The 18,285-nt window shown below is 42.9% G+C and overlaps 1 protein-coding gene across 4 annotated transcripts in view; it reads right to left on the bottom strand.

Moving 5' to 3' along the window:
• LRRC4C (leucine rich repeat containing 4C) overlaps positions 1 to 18,285 on the bottom strand; it is a 3,131,096-nt gene that overhangs the window by 2,406,985 nt on the left and 705,826 nt on the right. For all 4 annotated transcript variants that reach the window (XM_069221814.1, XM_069221813.1, XM_069221816.1 and 1 more), the window contains exon 3: positions 16,618 to 16,701. The gene's annotated coding sequence lies outside the window, so the exon portion shown is untranslated. The remainder of the gene's footprint in view (positions 1 to 16,617; positions 16,702 to 18,285) is intronic.

Genomic DNA, 18,285 nt, shown 5'->3' with positions numbered 1-18,285 from the left:
ATATTGCCTTAGTCCCCCCCCCCCCCCCCAGGGCCAATGAACAAGTGTACAGGAATAGGAAGAGTTACCACTCACTCAATGTCCAGATGGTGTGCCTTGCTGACCAGTACATCTCCCATGTCACTGCCAAGTATCCTTGGTTGGTGGATGATGCCTTTGTCCTGAGGAATAGCAGCATTCCACAGCTGATGGCACAACTACAGAGGCACAGAGTGTGGCTTATAGGTGAGCCTGTGTCCCCACCCAATGTATGCCAGTGTATGCCTTCAGGAGTCATACCCCATGCCATTGTGCAGGGCTAATGTGTGTCCCTCACTTCTTGCAGATGATTCCGGCTACCCAAACCTGTCCTGGCTCCTGACCCCTGTTAGGAATCCGAGAACAGGGGCTGAAAATAGGTACAATGATGCTTATGGGCGTACCAGGAGTATTGTTGAAAGGACCTTCAGTCTCCTTAGGGCCAGGCTCAGGTGCCTCCATCAAACAGTTGGATCCCTATGCTACTCCCCTGAGAAGGTTTGTAGGATTGTTGTTGTGTGCTGCATGTTGCACAACTTGGCCCTCAGACGCCATGTGCCCTATCTGCAGGAGGAGCGGGGTGACAATGCAGCTGTGACAGCAGTGGACACGGAGGACAGTGAGGAGGAGGAAGAGGAGGAGGATGTGGACAACAGGACACATATGATACAGCAGTAATTCCAATGACACTCAGGTAAGACTGTTGAATTAAACATTTCTCCATTTCAGTGTTGTGCTGTGTGGCTGTAGCATATTGCCAGTCATTACCTTTGCATCCCACCAGACTGTCACCTATGCCTTCCCTTATTGCAGATGTTGCTGTGGTTACACACTGTAATGCTGTGATGTGTAGAGACTGATGAGACACAATTGTAGGATGGATCAACATATTCCTGGACATTTGCACAGGATCAAGCAGTTCAGTACAGTTCAATACATTGTACATTGCCTTCAGATAAAGCACTATTACTTAAGTTGCATCCAAAGGTGTTTATGAAAAATTGGCATACAATGCAAAGTGCAATAGAGTAGGGATGATGGTTGGGAAAAATCCAGTGTAGTGGCCAGTCTGTTTGTTGCACAGGTCCAGTGTCCAAGGGCCCATTGGAAGGGGAGCAATGGCAGTTTTAAGTGGACATTGTGATACAGTGTGGCACAAACCGGACATCCAGGAGGGGCTCATTTCCTGGTGGTGGTCTTGGTCTTGGCAACTGTCTCTGGTGTCTGTCTAGGTCGCAGGGACCGTTTGCGGGGTCGTTCACCTTCTGCGGGGGAGGGGTGCTGGTGGTCTTTGGGTCCTGTGGCAGGGCCTCCTGTCCACTAGCTGCAGCAGGTGTGGAGGGCTGGTCAGTACACTGGCTAGTGGAAGGGACCCGCTGGTGTGCTGTGTAGTCCCTCATGATGTTGGCCATGTCACCCAGCACCCCTGCAATGGAGACCATGGTGGTATTCGGGGCTTGCACTTCTTGCTTGATTTCCTGGTGGTGTTACACGTGCAGCCGCTGGCTCTCCTGCATAATGTTTAACACCTGACCCATCTTGTCCTGGGATTGTTGGTAAGCCCCAGGAGATTAGTGAGTGCCTCCTGGGCAGTCGTATCCCTGGGCCTGTCCTCCCCGTGGTGCACAGCTGCCCTCCGACCATCCCTGGCCCCCTGTGCCTGTGTCCCTTGAATAGATTGCCCACTACCACTGACCCCAAGACCTTCATTGTCTCGCCTGTGAGGTGTGGACTGGGGTCCCTGTACAGGTGGGCACACTACTGATTGATGTGTCCTGGGGACAGAGGTCTGGGGATGTTGGGTGACTGCTGTGGTGTTGGATTCTGAGGGGGGAGGCTCTGTAGTGGACTGGGTGTGGGATGGGGTAGCCGACTGACCAGTGGTCCCTGATGGGCCAGGCAGTTCATCCAGATCCAGATCTCAGAGTTGCTGTCATCACTGGGGGGATCTTCTGGTGAGGGACTGGATAGCTGTGGCACCTCCTCACCGCTGAGATTGGCTGGGGCACCTGTGGGGATGTAAGTGGTGTATTATGCTACATGTCTGTGACATATTCTTCATCACTAGCTTCGCCTATGTTATTGCTGTTGCCCTGCCACCTTTGGTTGTGCATGGTAATGGATTGTGGGATTGTTGCTGTGCATGCATTGGTGGTGGGTGTAAATGCAGGGCTGGAAGGCATGTACATGCAGTGGGTATGGCATGCAGGCTTGACATTTCATTTTGCTAATTGTAGTGGTGCACTGTGTGGGATGGAGTGGGGTGATGGTTGTCAGGGTCCTGGTGGCATGGAGGTATGGAGGGGTGATAGGTAGTAAATGTTGACTCACCAGTGTCCAGCCCTCCAGCTACTCCAGTGAGTCCCTCAGGATGCAGGATTGCCAAGACTTGCTCCTCCCATGCTGTCAGCTGTGGGGGAGGAGGTGGGGGCCCACCGCCAGTTCTCCTGATGGCGAGCTGGTGCCTTGCTGCAATGGAACACACCTTCTCCCATTGGTCATTCCACCTCTTCCTTATGTTGTCCCTTGTGCGTGGATGTAGTCCCACTATGTTCACCCTTACACGATCCTCCGCCATAGCTCCATCTTCCTGGCAATGGATATCTGCTGGACTTGTACTCCAAACAACTGTGGCCTGACTATTTCCTCAACCATGACCTGCACCTCCTCATCGGTGAAACGGGGGTGGCATGGATTTTGTGTGGTGTGTGTACATTGTGCAGAGGGTGATGTGTGATGTGGTGTGGTGTGTGGTGCATGTCGTATGAATTGGTAGTTGTGATATGTGTGTGCAGTTCTCTTTTGGATTAGTGTCGCAAAGTGTAGCCATCTTCTCGTGTTAGCAAAGGATTGTGGATGATGTGGGTATGTGTTTTATAGTGCTGTTGGTGGGTGTGTGGGGTGTGTGTATTTGTGTCAGGTGTGGGTTTTTGTTCAGGCCACTGTTGTCTTGTTTTGTATTTGGATGGCCATTTCCAATGCGGCGGTGTTCACCAACAATGGTTTACTGCTATTGAATGTCCACTGTGGTGATAAGTGGGTCATTATTTGGAGGGCGTAGTATTGGTTGCGTAACAGTATGGGTGGTAGTACTGACAGTTTATCATGTTCAGTGGGTCTGGCGGATTTGTAGTTGTGGCTGTTTTTTATCTGTTTTGTATGTATGTTTCATAATCTGGCAGATGGATGTCCACCTCTGCGGCAGTATGCTGAGGGCAGTCAGCGTGGCAGTATTCGGTATTTACCGCCAAGGTCATAATGAGGGCCTATGTGTTGCAGCATAGTGGAAAGCTCTTTGGAAAGATGGACTGTCACCTTTCTGTTGCTTATTGCTAGATTTCAGTATTAAATTGGTACTAATGAGTTGCAAGCAATGCCAAGAGAGTGTTATCAAGGTTAGAAATGCTGAAATAATGAAGTAATTCTATTACAAAATGTACAGCATTATTCTGCATAATTTGTCTTTTCTTACAGCATAATTTACTCAACCCTGCCACTTAATGTGACCCTCTTCTACCACATAATTCCAGTGGCCTTGCATATGAGGTATAGGTAAGAGTTTAACAAAGAGTTGTGTTATCCAAAGGTTGGGGTGGCCAGGAATGAGGGCACTGAGTATGTTATAGGGGTTTGTCATGCACATGCTCAGAGTAATAAAGGTCAGAACACACTCGTACCCTCACTTTAGCCTTAAAATACCTTAAAAAAAGGGTAAGAAAAATTAACCTTTGCTTTCATCACTCCAGTTTCTGCATTAAATGAAAACAGACCATATGTTGTGTTAGTGTATCATTGCTCAAATAGATTGAAGTTATATTGTGAGGGAAGTGCCTACAAATATAGTCACACTGTTTTTGGATGAAATATTTGATTATGAGTGTTTGCTAAAACAGATAATGATGGTCAGTGGAGGACCAGGGCACTCTACAGGTATCTTTGCATTTTTGGGCCACACATTGATCAATCAGTATGTCTCTTCACTGTATCACTCAGTCTACTGAGCTGGTGGAAGTAACAAATAATTTGGTTAAGGAAGCTAGGGTCACATGTACGAAGCATTTTGTACATCGCAAATGGCGAATCTGGCCGTTTGCGACATGCAAAATGCAATTTGGGATGTACAGACCCATTTTTGTGATTCGGTAATCTATTTACCAAATCGTAAAAATAGTTTGCAAGTCGCAATTAGGAAGGGGTGTTCCCTTCCTAATTGCGAGTCGCAGTCCCATGTATGATTGTTTTGTGACTGCAAATGCGGTCACAAAACAATCGCAGTTAGCACCAGTTTCAAACTGGTGCTAACCCATTTGCAAACAGGAAGGGGTCCCCAGGGGACCCCTTCCTCTTTGTGAATGGCAGCGAAAACATTTTTTCAGAGCAGGCAGTGGTCCTATGAAAACTTTTCATTTTTTGTTTTTGAAATGCATCTCGTTTTCCTTCAAGGAAAACGGGCTGCATTTCCCAAAAAAACCTGCTTTATTTAAAAGCAGTCACAGACATGGTGGTCTGCTGTCTCCAGCAGGCCACCATCAATGTGATGGCGGCCATTCCCAATGGGGTCGCAAATTGCGACCGACCTAGAATATTCATGAGGTAGGTCATTTGCGACCCCCTTGCAAATTGCAAACAGTGTCATTGACACTGTTGTACACAAGGTTTTGCGACTCGCAAAGTGCGAGTCTCTCTGACTCGCAATTTGTGAGTCGCAAAACCTGTATTTCGTGCATGTGGCTTTAAGTATCTGGAATCAAGGGTATTTTGTTTTCAATTCATTAAGTTTGGAAAAATGTACTTTTGTGATATGTTATGTCATATATAATGCGGAGAGGGATTCTGTGCACTGGTTTTGTAAGTTTGTGTTAGACATCCATGGTCTACTTGGTGAAGACTTATGACGTGGTCCTGCTAAATAACCCACTTACTGGAAAGCTAGTCCACATCTTTACGGAGAGCACATAGGAGACATCTTTTCAGAGTGCACTATGGAGATGTGAAGTTAGAGTATATGCTGCAGGCATAGAGGTTGAATCCTCAAGAGGTCACTGGGAGTTGCCTTTTATGATGAAGTTGCCCCCTGCTATAAATTATTAGGGCACATGATTTGCATTCTGGTTATTCTGGAAGACACCTCTAAGATGGGCTGAAATTTGTTAAACTCAGTGAAATCCTGGAGGTAGTTGTAGTTTTGTATGTACTATTTAGTTGTATGTGCATTAAATTACTGGCTGCACAATGGCTTATTGTATTATTATTGTGTGTTGCAGTATTCCGAGCTTCTAGCCCATAATACCGCTCTGGGTAAACCCTGCTGTGCTCTTAAGAGTCAAGTGCTAAAAGCGGACTTAACCCCAGTTTGAGGGTGTAGCCTAGAAACCAAGACGTAAAGTCATAACTGATACATTTGAGGCCCAGTAACCACTATTCTTCCTCGGAGTCCTGAAACAGATCTGTCATAGAAAATCATAGTATTCCAATTTGGTGGTTATACAATATTCTAGATGTGTACACCATTACTGTCTGGACTCCAAAAGAAGAGACAATGAATGTGTAGCAAATCTGGTGTGTGTGCATGTATGTGGTGTCTGTATGTCAATGTGCTTGGTACGTTGTTAAACTTGGGCTTTGAGTCTTTTCAGGTTTTTCATCGTTAAGGAATTGCAACGATGTTGCAACATGCATTTCCTGACCCATGAACAGCCCACACTCTGCACTGGAATGTCTGAATAAAAAATAATAATAATTGGTGCCTTGTTTTAAATTCATTACACCAGTAACACTGTCATATATGTTGTAAGCACTCTTTGTAAGTTTTAAAAAGTAAGTTTATCATGGGTGAACAAAATATAATTGGAGATTATATGTCGGAACCACGAGTGCTTCAAGCACCCGAGGCTCAACAACGAAGTCGGAACAACGACCTCGTTCTAATCACTAATGCCTTTACCAAGCATGAGTTTACACCGATTTTTCGTTGTAAACGCATTCCTCGTAAAGGCATTAGTGATCAGCATGCACGGTTCCAGCATGCTTCCCCCCTAGCCCCCACCCCCAAAAATTACCGCAACCCACCATCCCCACAACTACCCCAACCCCACCCCCAAAATTACCCCAACCCCAACCCCCCTCCCCTAAAACCTAAACCAACCCACCCCTTAAACCTAAACCCTGATCCCCCTCCCCCTAAACCCTAATAACCCCCAGTCCCCTACCCCACCCCAAAAACAAAAAATACCCTGAGTCCCCACCTCGCCCCTAAAACCTAAACACCCCAACCCACCCCTTAAACCTAAACCCTGACTCCCCTCCCCCTAAACCGTAATCACCCCCAGCCCCCCACCCCACCACAAAAACTAAAAATACCTGAGTCCTCACCCCGCCCCGCCCCTAAAACCTAAACACCCCAACCCCACCCCTTAAACCTAAACCCTGACCCTCCCCTCCCCCCAAACCCTAATCACCCCGAGCCCCCACCCCACTCCACCCCCCTAAAAAAACCCAGCCCCAGTCCCAGCCCAACTTACCTCCTCCTTCACCGCGTCGACTCCAACTCCCTTCTTCTGTACCTTAACCACGCATGTGCCTGATTCAGCCATGCGTGGTTAAGGTACGAAAACCAGGAAGTTGTGGAAAACGAAAGCGTTGTTTCGCTTTCTTTTTTTACGACTTCGTGGTTTCAGAGTCGTTGTTCCGGGTGTTTCATGCATTATAATCTATAATAAAAATATAACTGAAAATATAAACATATGACATGAAATAATGAGGGAGAGGATATAGATAGTTCACAACAGGGATAACATGGATAATGCATGAAAAGATGTTGATTCATATGAGTAAGAGATGGAAATAAAAATTGATAATGTCACAAGGGAGAAGTCAGGGAGGTCTAAATATTTCTTCATTAGGTTGTCGGCAAAAGAAAACTTTGCTGAATTGTCTATAAGGGAAGTGACTGGGGCCCATAAAGCAGTATGTTTTAAACAAGTGGAATAGGGTGCATATATGCTGTATCAAATTTGTGATTATGACATACTGCATACCACCAGTCATGAAATGTTAGTACGATGAAATCTTCCCATTTTGTGTATTTACTGGTATCCTAAAGCCAATAACAGATCCAGTATCCACAGACCCATAGAAACATGCCCCAGTCATTCTGATACACTTCCCAAGGAAATATTAGTAATAGACATGGGAACACGCAAATGAAAAACTGTGGTATTTCGTTTCCAAATTTGAGAATAAAAAATTATGGACATGTGAACAGTAAATGCTTGAGATCTCCATGTTGTGAGGTACACAACCAACGTGTATCATGGAGGCCTAGGTAGATTTTGTATAAAGTTGAGGAAGTTAATAAAAGTCTGTGATATATATATATATATATATTGAAAAGTGTTTGTGTAGTATTCGTTGCCAGAGAAGATTCCCTAATTTTTGTCCGCATCTTCCTCCAAAATAGAATAGGCCATTCTGCACCTAAGCCCTGTTCCTAAGATAATTCTGTATATATTTTATTTCTGTCAGCTGAAGTATGGTGCTGATTGGAATAAATAGAAAAGTCCTTTTGAAGTGTAAGTAGGGGATTTCTTAAACGATTATTGGGGGTGACGTGAAATGAGTGTTAGATTGAGAATGAGTAAAAGATGCAGATAAGATTTCCTGTAAAACTCAAAATTTATTGTGAAATGAACAAGGGAGTCCGAAAACAGTATGAGCGTGCTTAAAGGATATCAATTGGTTGTGTGGTATAAATTGTTTAACCCAAATTATACCCCTTCCTCTCCGTTTTTTCTAATAACTAGGCCTATTATTAAGTTGTTTGGAAGTATATAGTGGAGTTAAATGTGTGATTGTCTTTGGGAGAAGATGATATTATAAGATCTAATAATTTACATAAGAATCTAAAAACAGGAGTTGAAAGGGTTTGTGGTTTCTGTGCAAATGTCAAATAATCTTGAAAGGAAAAAAAGGGATACAAAATATCTTTCTAGATCAGCCTATAATAGGTTGTGCCTAGGAGAATCTGAAACTAAATAAGCAGATTGTTTCAATATAAAGGCTATCGGATATTTAGAAAAGTCAGGAAAATGTACACCTCCATCGCATTTAGGATATGTTAATATCAGTAAAGACATACAGGGCCTTTTACTTTGCCAAAGAAAAGAAGAGAGGATGGAATTATTATTCTTAACATTTTTGAGCGGTCTATTTAATGGAATATTCGAAACAGTATAATGAATAATTGGTATTGACATCATCTTGATAGTGTCACAAGGCCCCCACCACGAGAAATGTAAAGAGTGCCATAGACTAATTACTGTAATCACTTTTTGTATACAGTGTCTCATAATAAAGGAAATAAATGTCTTAATAGATTGAGTGAACTATAAACCATGATATTTAATTTGCTGAGAGTTCCAAGTAAACTTGGAGGATGAAATATCTTGCTTGAAAGTGAATTTATTTAAAAGCAATATCTCACACTTTTCATTATTCAAATTTTAATCAGACACAAAAGCAATAGAAGCAAGTTTGTATGAAAAAGCTTGGAGGGATGATTGAGGTTGTGAAATAAATATTAAGATGTCATCATGGTATGCCACTAATTTAACTTGTTGATTATTGAAAGTAAAACCATGAAAGTCTTGTTTGTGTTGTAGTCTAGATTTAAAAGGTTTTATAGCCAAATTGAAAAGAAGGAGTGAAAGGCCCATATCAGACAACCTTGCCAAACTCCTCTACTCAAGGTGAATTATGCAAAAGTAAGTCAATTTGCAAAGATAGCTGCTTGAGGAGATGAATAAAGGAGAGATATTAGATCAATAAGTGTGGGATCAAAACAAAACCTTTCAGGGGTCTGAAAAAAATGAAAGGCCTCTGTTGAAAGCTTTTTCAGCATCTAAAGTTATTACGGAACATGTTTGTGTCTCCAAAAAATAAAAACAAATAGTTTTACAAGTTGAAATAAGCAAAAGAGCATATTTTCTCTGTTCTGTGTGTAGCTGCATATTTCTGAGCATATGTATGTGTTGCACTCAAGATGTTAGTGTTTGTTTTTTTCCTAACTGCTGAAGCACTTTCTCCCTGCTACCCAGAGGTAACGTGCTGGGTTTCCTCTTTCAAGCTGATCAAATTGGTACACCCCTGATTGGCAATTTTAAAGTACCTGTAAGTCCCTACTATATGGTACAAAATTGTACCAAGGGCCTGTATGTTAAATGTCATAAAGGACTGCAGCACTCATTGTGTAATCACTGCACTGACAGTAAGGTTCACTGACAGAATATTGAGGACACAAACATTGTGTACATTGAAAATTGTGTCAAAAATATTGAGGATCAAAATATCAAGAAGATAAGTGCAAATAGCTGAGTATAGATTTACTATTCTTAACTCCACATCTACTTACCTTGAAGGTATATATATCATCAATATACATGTGTGTGTGGAGTTAAGTATAGTAAAACTATGCTTTCCCATAGAAACTCACCTACAAAATATTCTTGACATGATATTTTATCCATACAATATTTTGGACTTAATATTATGTCCAAACACCAACAGTATAAACGTGACTGCAGGCCTGCTATCTGTAGCATGACTGTTCATACTTAAACTTCAACACTGACCTGAAGAACATAGTTTGACCCAATGTACCAGAATTCCCACTACATCTGCCATAGTAATAAACAAAATACTATCTAAAAACACTGGGAACATCTAATGCATTGATCAAGTGACCAAGATATATTTTTGCTGCACAACAATAAATTAAAGGAAATTTTTTTCTGCACAACAATAAATTAAAGAATACATACAGGTCATTTCCCTGAGTCCTGCCTAGCAATGAACATTGATATGGGCACAGAGGTAGTTTCTCTAAGTGGCAGTGAAAATAGATACAGTCAAATGACAAACTGTTTAGAACAAATGTACTGATAAACACACCTTCACATATTTATTACCGCAGCGCAAAAATCGAATTCAAGTTTATTACCATTAAACTTGACATGCGAAAAACACTATTTGCTGCCTCACAGATTGCATAATACATTTACTTTACACATGTGAACCAACTCTTCTAAAAGTCATAAGACATCTGTAATGCGATTTTAGTTTGCCACACAAATTTTACACCTTGCTTCCTGATTTTGGAGGATATCTTTTTTAAACAAATAACATGACAACATTCCATGCCATAAACTATATATGCTGACGTGCAGGAAGTAATGTTTTCTATCATCAGTGTTGGGAGAACGAGGGGCATCAAGGCACAGTCACTTTACCTCCTGTGAGTTATGGCCATTCCCCCCACACAAAGATAGCAATAAAGAGCATGTTACACCCTGTGCATCTGTCCACACACCCACACACAAACACACACACACCAATTACAAAACAAACAGCTGTGATACAAGCTTCCCTCACACACACACAAAACAGTTCCAGCAGAAAGAGCTGTGATGAAAACTTCTCTCACACAGGCATGCACACACACACACCAGTTGCAGAACAAAGAGCTGTGATATAAGCTTCCCTCACACACACACAAAACAGTTTCAGCAGAAAGAGCTGTGATGAAAACTTCTCACACACGCATGCAACACACACCAGTTGCAGAACAAAGAGCTGTGATACAAGCTTCCCTCACACACACACAAAACAGTTCCAGCAGAAAGAGCTCCTGTTGCAAGGTTCCCTCACCAACAAACACACACACACACACACACACAGCACACACCAGTTACAAAATAAGGAACTATGATGCAAGCTTCCCTCACAGACACACAGACACACACACACAATAGTTCAAGCAGAAAGAACTCTGATGCAAGCTTCTGTCACTCATACACAGGCAGACACACATACACTTTTTCAGGCAGCCTTTTTATACTCACACTTCATATCTCTTATCTTGCAATTGGTTCTGGTAGTCCCTTAACCACCCAATCTACTTGGGAAATGCAGCTCCATACCACCGCCACAACAAATCTCAGAACTGTCTTAGATGAAAGAAAGTACCACAGACAAAAGACAAACTGTGTAATAGAGCTGTAGTAGGTGACAAACAGAATACTACTGCCTTGCAGTTTACATCCTAAGACCACAAAATCAGGAAAAGGGAGTGGCAAACACTGGCATTGTTAAGAGTCCCAATCTAACTTGAAATAATGAAGTGAAAATTTCAGGAAGATATTAAGCTGAATTCTCTTGAATATCAAGTTGATAACCAGGCAATGAAGCTAAAAATCCTATTTTAATATATGATGCAATCAATAGAGTCATTTGACTTCTTACTCATAGAGGTTTGGGGTTTTAAGCTTGCCTACTCTTCAAAACACATCTGAATTTCTGGTGATTTAGAAAGTAGCAACTCATTTCCATGGATGATTCTTGCTGGCTTCCAAAAAGACGTGATGGCTATCCATGGTGTCTCAACTGGTAATGTTTATAGACTTACTGCCTAGTATGTGTCATTCTGTATTACACTTCTAGCTACCCTGTTTCTTATATATACAAGCCTTGTGCTGTGCAGTTCCCATTTTTAAGGAGTGTACATAATTTCCCCAGCACTCTGTAGCCACCTCTCCTGAGGATTAAGATCGCGGGTGCCACTCAGCACAACATGGCTGTTCTACTTTTTCACTGCGCTGTCTCAGCTTGGAAGCCCTGAGGGAAAACAGTGTTTGGCCTAGCTAAATAATTTAAAGATTTTCTATTATCTTTCCTGGTTCCTACCTTTGCACCCTCGGGGAGGAGATGGTCATGAAGATCAATTCTCCTCTCCCCCGCACAATGTTAAGATCAAGAAACCTATTATTAATATGATTCGATTGTTCGCAGCTTGGCAAGACGATGAGTTGAGCCAAGTCCCCTTGGCAATGTACCATACAAGCAGCTACCTGGCTCTTAACAGGGCTTTATAACGCTCGCTTCGCAATCTCAGACATTTTCCTTTTCATGAAAGGAATTTATTTCTTTTTAAATATATGATTTTATTTAGTTGCCTTTAACCTGGGATTACATGAGTGGATAAGCACCTAAAAATGTCCAGAAGCAGCCGAAACTCATTGCCCTGTAAAACACAACTAATAGCCCAATCACAAGTCAGCCATAATAGAATCCCGCTCCACCCAATCACAGCTCGCCAAGAGTCCTGCACACAGATTTAGCGGGTGTGGTAACACTAGACCCAATTTTAACAACAGCCAATGAAAAGTGCAACAACGGCCAAGCCAGTGTCCTTGTCTCCACACTACCTTTTTCTGCGGTAAGAGGTGTGTGCTCCCCTCTACCAGGGCACTTTTCTCATTCCCTCTTCTTCCTTACTCACACCTCACCCTTCACTCATGCCTGCACCTGCTTCCCAAGTCATTGTTACTACCTGGTCAGATCAGATGGTATGTGTGAGTATTAATCCCCACAGAACTGGGAGTACATGTGCAGAATGTCGCCTGGTAAATATGGGTCTGCACATTTCTTCCACATTTTGTGTGGGGGAATTAATTGCACCATACTGATGAGGCAGTATTGCACAGCACCTTAACTTCATGTCAGGAGTTTGCACCTCAACAATACCAGGCAACTCATATTCAGGATCTAAGTGCCTTTTATACTATGAAGGCAAACTGGAGTATTGTTAGAAATGGGGTTTCTAGTTGGCAGAGGTATACACCCTTGTCCAAATAGGGACCACACTCCTAGTCAGAGTAAGTCACACACAATCCAAATTACCCTGTGCCCACCCTCTGGTAGCTTGGCACTGAGCAGTCAGGCTTAACTTAGAAGGCAATGTGTAAAGTATTTGTGCAATAAATCATGCAGTGACACGGTGATAACACTACAAAAAGACACCACACAGGTTTAGAAAAATATAAGATATTTATCTGATTAAATTAAGCTCCAAACAATCAAGATTTGATAATCACAAGTTGAAATATAACTTTTGTAATGATAACAAGAGTTTTTAGATCTTAAAAGCAACAATTGTGTCTTGCAAGCACAAAGTACCTGATTTGCGTCAAAATTACACGCACAAGGACCGCAGAGGAGGAGATGCATGGAAAAAGGTAGGTGTGTGTCGGTTTTCTGGGCACACACAGATGATGCTTCGATTCCTTTCCATGCGACAGGGGGCTTTGCGTCGCATTCCGACACATAGGCTTGAAACCTCTTTGTGATGCAGGATCTTTTGGCGCCGCTGGATGAAGTCACAGATGCTGCGTCGATCCAGTGGGTGAAGCATCAGAGTTTCTGTTGCACGGCTAGCACTGCGTCAATTCCTCATGCAGGAAGTTGGGCTGTGTCGTTCCGGTTCGGCGATGCCTCAGTCCAGTGGGCTGTGCATCGAAGTTCCGGTCGCAATGCTGGCGCTGCCTCGGTCTCCACTTGGGGAGCCGTGCTGAGTCGTTCCGCTTCGGCGATGCAGTGATTTTCTCACCGCTGGGCAGGGTGTACGTCAATTTTTGCCGCACAAGGACTTTCTTTGCAGAGTTGAAGTATTTTTGGCCCTGAGACTTCAGGAACAGGAGGCAAGCTCAATCCAAGCCCTTAGAGAGTACTTCTCAGCAGAGCCAGAGGCCAGCAAGGCAGCAGGGCAACAGCAAGGCAGCAGTCCTTTACAGCAAAGCATTCCAGGTGAGTCCTTTGGGCAGCCAGGCGGCTTCTCTTGGCAGGTTGCAGGTTCTGTCCCAAGAAGTCCAAAGAAGTGTCTTGTTTGGTAGGGTCAGGGACCCGGTTTTTATACCCAGAGGTGCCTTTGAGGTGGGGGAGACTTCAAAGAGTGGTTTTGAAGTGCATAAGGTTCCCTTTCAGTACAACCATGTCTACCAGGGTCCCAGTAGGCGGTTTGGTAGTCCTTTGTGTGAGGGCAGGCCATTGTCCTTTGAAATGTAAGTGTCAGGCCCTCCACCCTTCCAGCCCAGAAAGACCCATTCAGTATGCAGATGTGTGCAGGTGTGACTGAGCATACTGTGTTTGTGGTTGCCTGGGTGAAATGCACAAGGAACCTGTCAACCAGCCCAGCCCAGACATGGATTGGAGACAGGCTGAAAGGCACAGAAGGATTTAAGTGCAGAGAAATGCTCACTTTCTAAAAGTAGCATTTCTAAAATAGTAATATAAAATCCAACCTCAGCAGTCACCAGGATTTTGTATTACCATTCTAGTCATACTAAATATGACCTGCTTTCCCCTTTCTAAGCAGAATCTACCACTCAAATAGTTTATAAGGGTAGCCCTAATGTTAGCCTATGAAAGGAGCAGGCCTCAAAGCACTGGAAAATGAATTTAGGCGTTTTCCACTACCAGGACATATAAAGCACAGAGATATATGTCCTGCCTTTTACCTACACAGCACCCTGCCCTCTGGGTTACCTAGGGCCAATCTTAGGGGTGACTTATATGTAGAAAAGGGGGAGTTTAAGGCTTGGCGAGTACTTTTAAATGCCAAGTCGAATTGGCAGTGAAACTGCACACACAGGCCTTGCAATGGAAGGCCTGAGACATGGTTAAGGGGCTACTTATGTGGGCGGCACAATCAGTGCTGCAGGCCCACTAGCAGCATTTAATCTACATGCCCTGGGCACATGTAGTGCACTTTACTAGGGACTTACGAGTAGATCAAATATGCCAAATGGGTATGAACCAAGGTTACCATGTTTTAAGGGAGAGAGCATATGCACTTTAGCACTGGTAAAGTACATAGTCCTAAAACCAGCACAAACAGTGTCAAAAAGTGGAGGGAGGTATGCAGAAAGTTAGGGGTGACCACCCTAAGGCTGTCAGGTATAACAAGTATATATTTATCTAGTAATCCAGTTAGAACATCTTCAACGTACAACCCCATTACATTAAATCTACTATCTTGATGTACCAATATACAAGATGTAGTTCCTCGAAAATGCAATTAAGTTGGGTAAAGTAATTATAAGAGTATAATGGTAAGCGTTGGGGGTATGGGGCAAGTTTACAATAAGAGTTGAGCTATTGTTGTGATGGGAATAAGGTTATGCTAAGGGGTGGTGTTAGGTGTAGGGATATGTGGTTCTTAGATCAGGATCACAACTGGTATGCAGAAGGTTAATGCAAAGGTTAGGTTTAGTTTTAAGGACTTTGGTTAAGTACAGACTTAGTGGGTAAAGGAAGCTTTGGGCTCCTGGGTTACTGGTAGTCTTATGGCCAGAGTATTAAGCAGGTGATAAGAGTATTAAGAGCATCAAGAGGTGTTAACCACAGGAATAGGTGTGGGTTTAGGTTAAGGATCAGAGCTAGGTTTAGAGCTAGGGTCGGAGCAGGTTTGGGGCAAGATAAGATTTAATGTAAGGCCAAGTTAAGGTCCAGCACGTGGCTCATTGGACTAGTTAATAACAATATATACATTCCTTGTCAATGTAGTGGTATGTAGCTGTACTAGTAGGTGTAGAAACTCAAAGCAATAAACTGCATCTTAATCCAGTGGTTCGACCTCACTCAGAAAACTATTCTAGACACAGTCTGCATTTGCTTTCATACCTTATCTAGCTGGAGAATGTCTTGGGTTAGGTTTTAAGAGTCAGGGGAAATGGGGCAGGCACCAGAAGAGTAATTGCCTTCGTAATGATGCATTCATTTGATGAATTATTCTGCCAGAATGTAAAATTTGTATCCTGCATCCGACATGCTTTCATTTTCTGTTTCCTAGGTAGAGTTTATCTGTTTTACCTGTCGGCTGAATAAACCAATATTGGTTCATAGGTCCCCCAATCCAGCGTGTACTGAGAACAATATTTTATGGCACTTTTTATGAAGATTAAAGTCTTAGTAAATCAGTTCTAGCCCCCCCTCCCCCACACACAAAAAAACCCTGCCCTCCTCCCTCCTGGTCTCTCCTTTCTTCCTTGCCACCTTTATTCGTATTTTTTGTAGCCTTCTAAAGTTTAATGTGTCATTAACAATTATTCATTATCGTTCCACTCTCCTTATAAACGTCTTTTTAACTACAATTTTATCTTCCTATAGTCATATAAAGTAATTTGAACAAAAAAATGATTTTTAAAAGTTCCAGGAACCGATTGATCACAATTATCCTTAGCAGTATAGTGACCCTTTTTACAGCAGTCAACTGAAATGTCTCTAGCTGCTGAAATCTGGGGGTGCGCTAGGCCAATAATGTCTGTTATAGCCCTTCTCTCCAAACTTTCGACGTTTGACTTTGTGTCCTCCCATTTATTCAAGAACATTTCACCCTCACTGAGAAGAATGTTCCATTAGCAATATATTTATATCCCTTTATGCTTTGCTTATTTTTAAAGCCTTTGACAAGGGCTTTAAATTCAGGGACATTTAACAATAGTATGGGTCTCAGCACCTTGTATTATTGCAGTATTGTTAAATTAAACACATACACCACTGTACATAATACCCCCATATTTTCCAGTGACTACACAACTGTGCAAAGAGGCTTGGGCAGTTGTGATATCACAAGCCCTGCCCTCAGGGCTTGCAGAATGTACTCCACCGCAAGGCCATTCCTTCGAACCAACAAGCCTTCACTTTTTAAAGAAATAAAATACACACCATGCCCCCACACTTCATTCAGACCCAAGTTTCAGTGTTCACCTGAATTTCTCACCACGTCGGAATTGTTTTGTGACCTCCAACTCTCCACCAGCAGTCACAGTGCTGCTTTGTCTTCTTTATGGGCTGCAAACAACAAAAGTAAAGTTAAAAAAAAAGAAATGCAAAGCATCTTCCACTCTAGATACAAATAACTAGAGTTCTCACATACCATCACTTTCAGAAAACAAAGACAGCCTTTCTAAAACCTGAAATCGAAGCTCATTGACTGGTTTGAAGATATGTTACGTGACTGTGTTCTGTGATGCACACAGTCATCCCCAAAGGGATATCCTTGCTTCGCAAAGCAGGTCACAGAACCAACAAGCATTTTCAATGCAACGGGTCTTGAATTTGTTCGAGTTAGAGCTATTAGCGTTGTAAAGCAAAAAAAAACGCAGCGCGATCACGCTATGTAAAATGCAGCGCTCGTGTAAAATAAACAGATAAAGTAGTCCGGACTCCAGGCTGAAAAGATCGAGCTTCGTATGTTTTTGGTACTTTACCGGTGCTGTGTAGGAGGGCTAAACACCAGAAAAGGCATGACGTATGCATGCCTTTCACAAATGAAAGCAAGCGGATTTTAAAAGGCAAGCTCACGAACCAATGTAAGTGACTGACGTGGCATGGGTGTGGTTTGAAGCCCAAAGAGAGATTACAGAATGGACGGAGCACTTTGTGCTCGCCCATAAAAGGGAGACACAGGGCCTGATTTACATCTTGGCGGAGGGAATACTCTGTCAAAAACGTGATGGATATCCCATCTGCCTTATTACGATCTCCACAGGATAGCACGTGTAGGAGGATGGTTATCAGTAGAGGCAATTACGCACCTACCACTAGCAAAAATGCCCCAGAGAGTGTTAGGTCCAGTCAAGGTCTCAAAACATTAGCCCCTGTCTCAACCCCTGGTAGCTTCACAATCAGCAGACAGGCTTACTTTTGGAGTCAGGTATGTAAAGGTATGTAAAGCATTTAAACACACCAACACAGTAAATAAGTAAGACACTACACACAATAAAAATCCCACACCAATTAATAAAAATGGTAACATTTATGTCTTTAAAATGACACCAAAATGATAAAAATTCAGTGTAGGGAACTGGAGTTATGAATTTATAAAGATTAAATAAAAAAATTGCTTTCCAATGCTTAGAAATCAATAGTGCCAACCGTGGACATCTAGTCTGCTTGACCGGGACAAGGTCAAAGTTTGACACGATGGAGTCCTGCTCGGATACACTGAGTAGGAGGCCTTGGTCAAAATTTTACCTTCACACCTAGAAACTTTTCTGGAGCTTTTCTCGTTCAACGACATGCGGTCCTCCTTAACAAGCCTGTTCGGATGCAATGTCGTTGGACTGCTTTTCCCCAGGGCCCAGGTCAAATCCTCGAAGTCTGGAGCTCCGGAGCTTTCAGTGGGACTAACCTGAAATTCTGGCCGGGTCGCAGTTGAAGGTAGTCGATTTGACTCTCAACAGCAAGTCGGTCCACTTATGTAGGTTTTTCCAAATGTTGCTCCAAACTTCTCCAAATGTCTGGAACTTCTACCTCTTGAGGGTTAAAAGTGTGCAAAATAAAAGTCCAAGGGGCATATTTATACTCTGTTTGCGCCGGAATTGCGTCGTTTTTTTTGACGCAATTCCGACGCAAAACTAACTCCATATTTAT

This window comes from Pleurodeles waltl, chromosome 3_1 (genome assembly GCF_031143425.1).
Source record: "Pleurodeles waltl isolate 20211129_DDA chromosome 3_1, aPleWal1.hap1.20221129, whole genome shotgun sequence".
NCBI lineage: Eukaryota > Metazoa > Chordata > Amphibia > Caudata > Salamandridae > Pleurodeles > Pleurodeles waltl.
The sequence above is the reverse complement of the archived record's forward strand: the minus strand, read 5'-3'. Positions and strand labels throughout refer to the sequence as shown.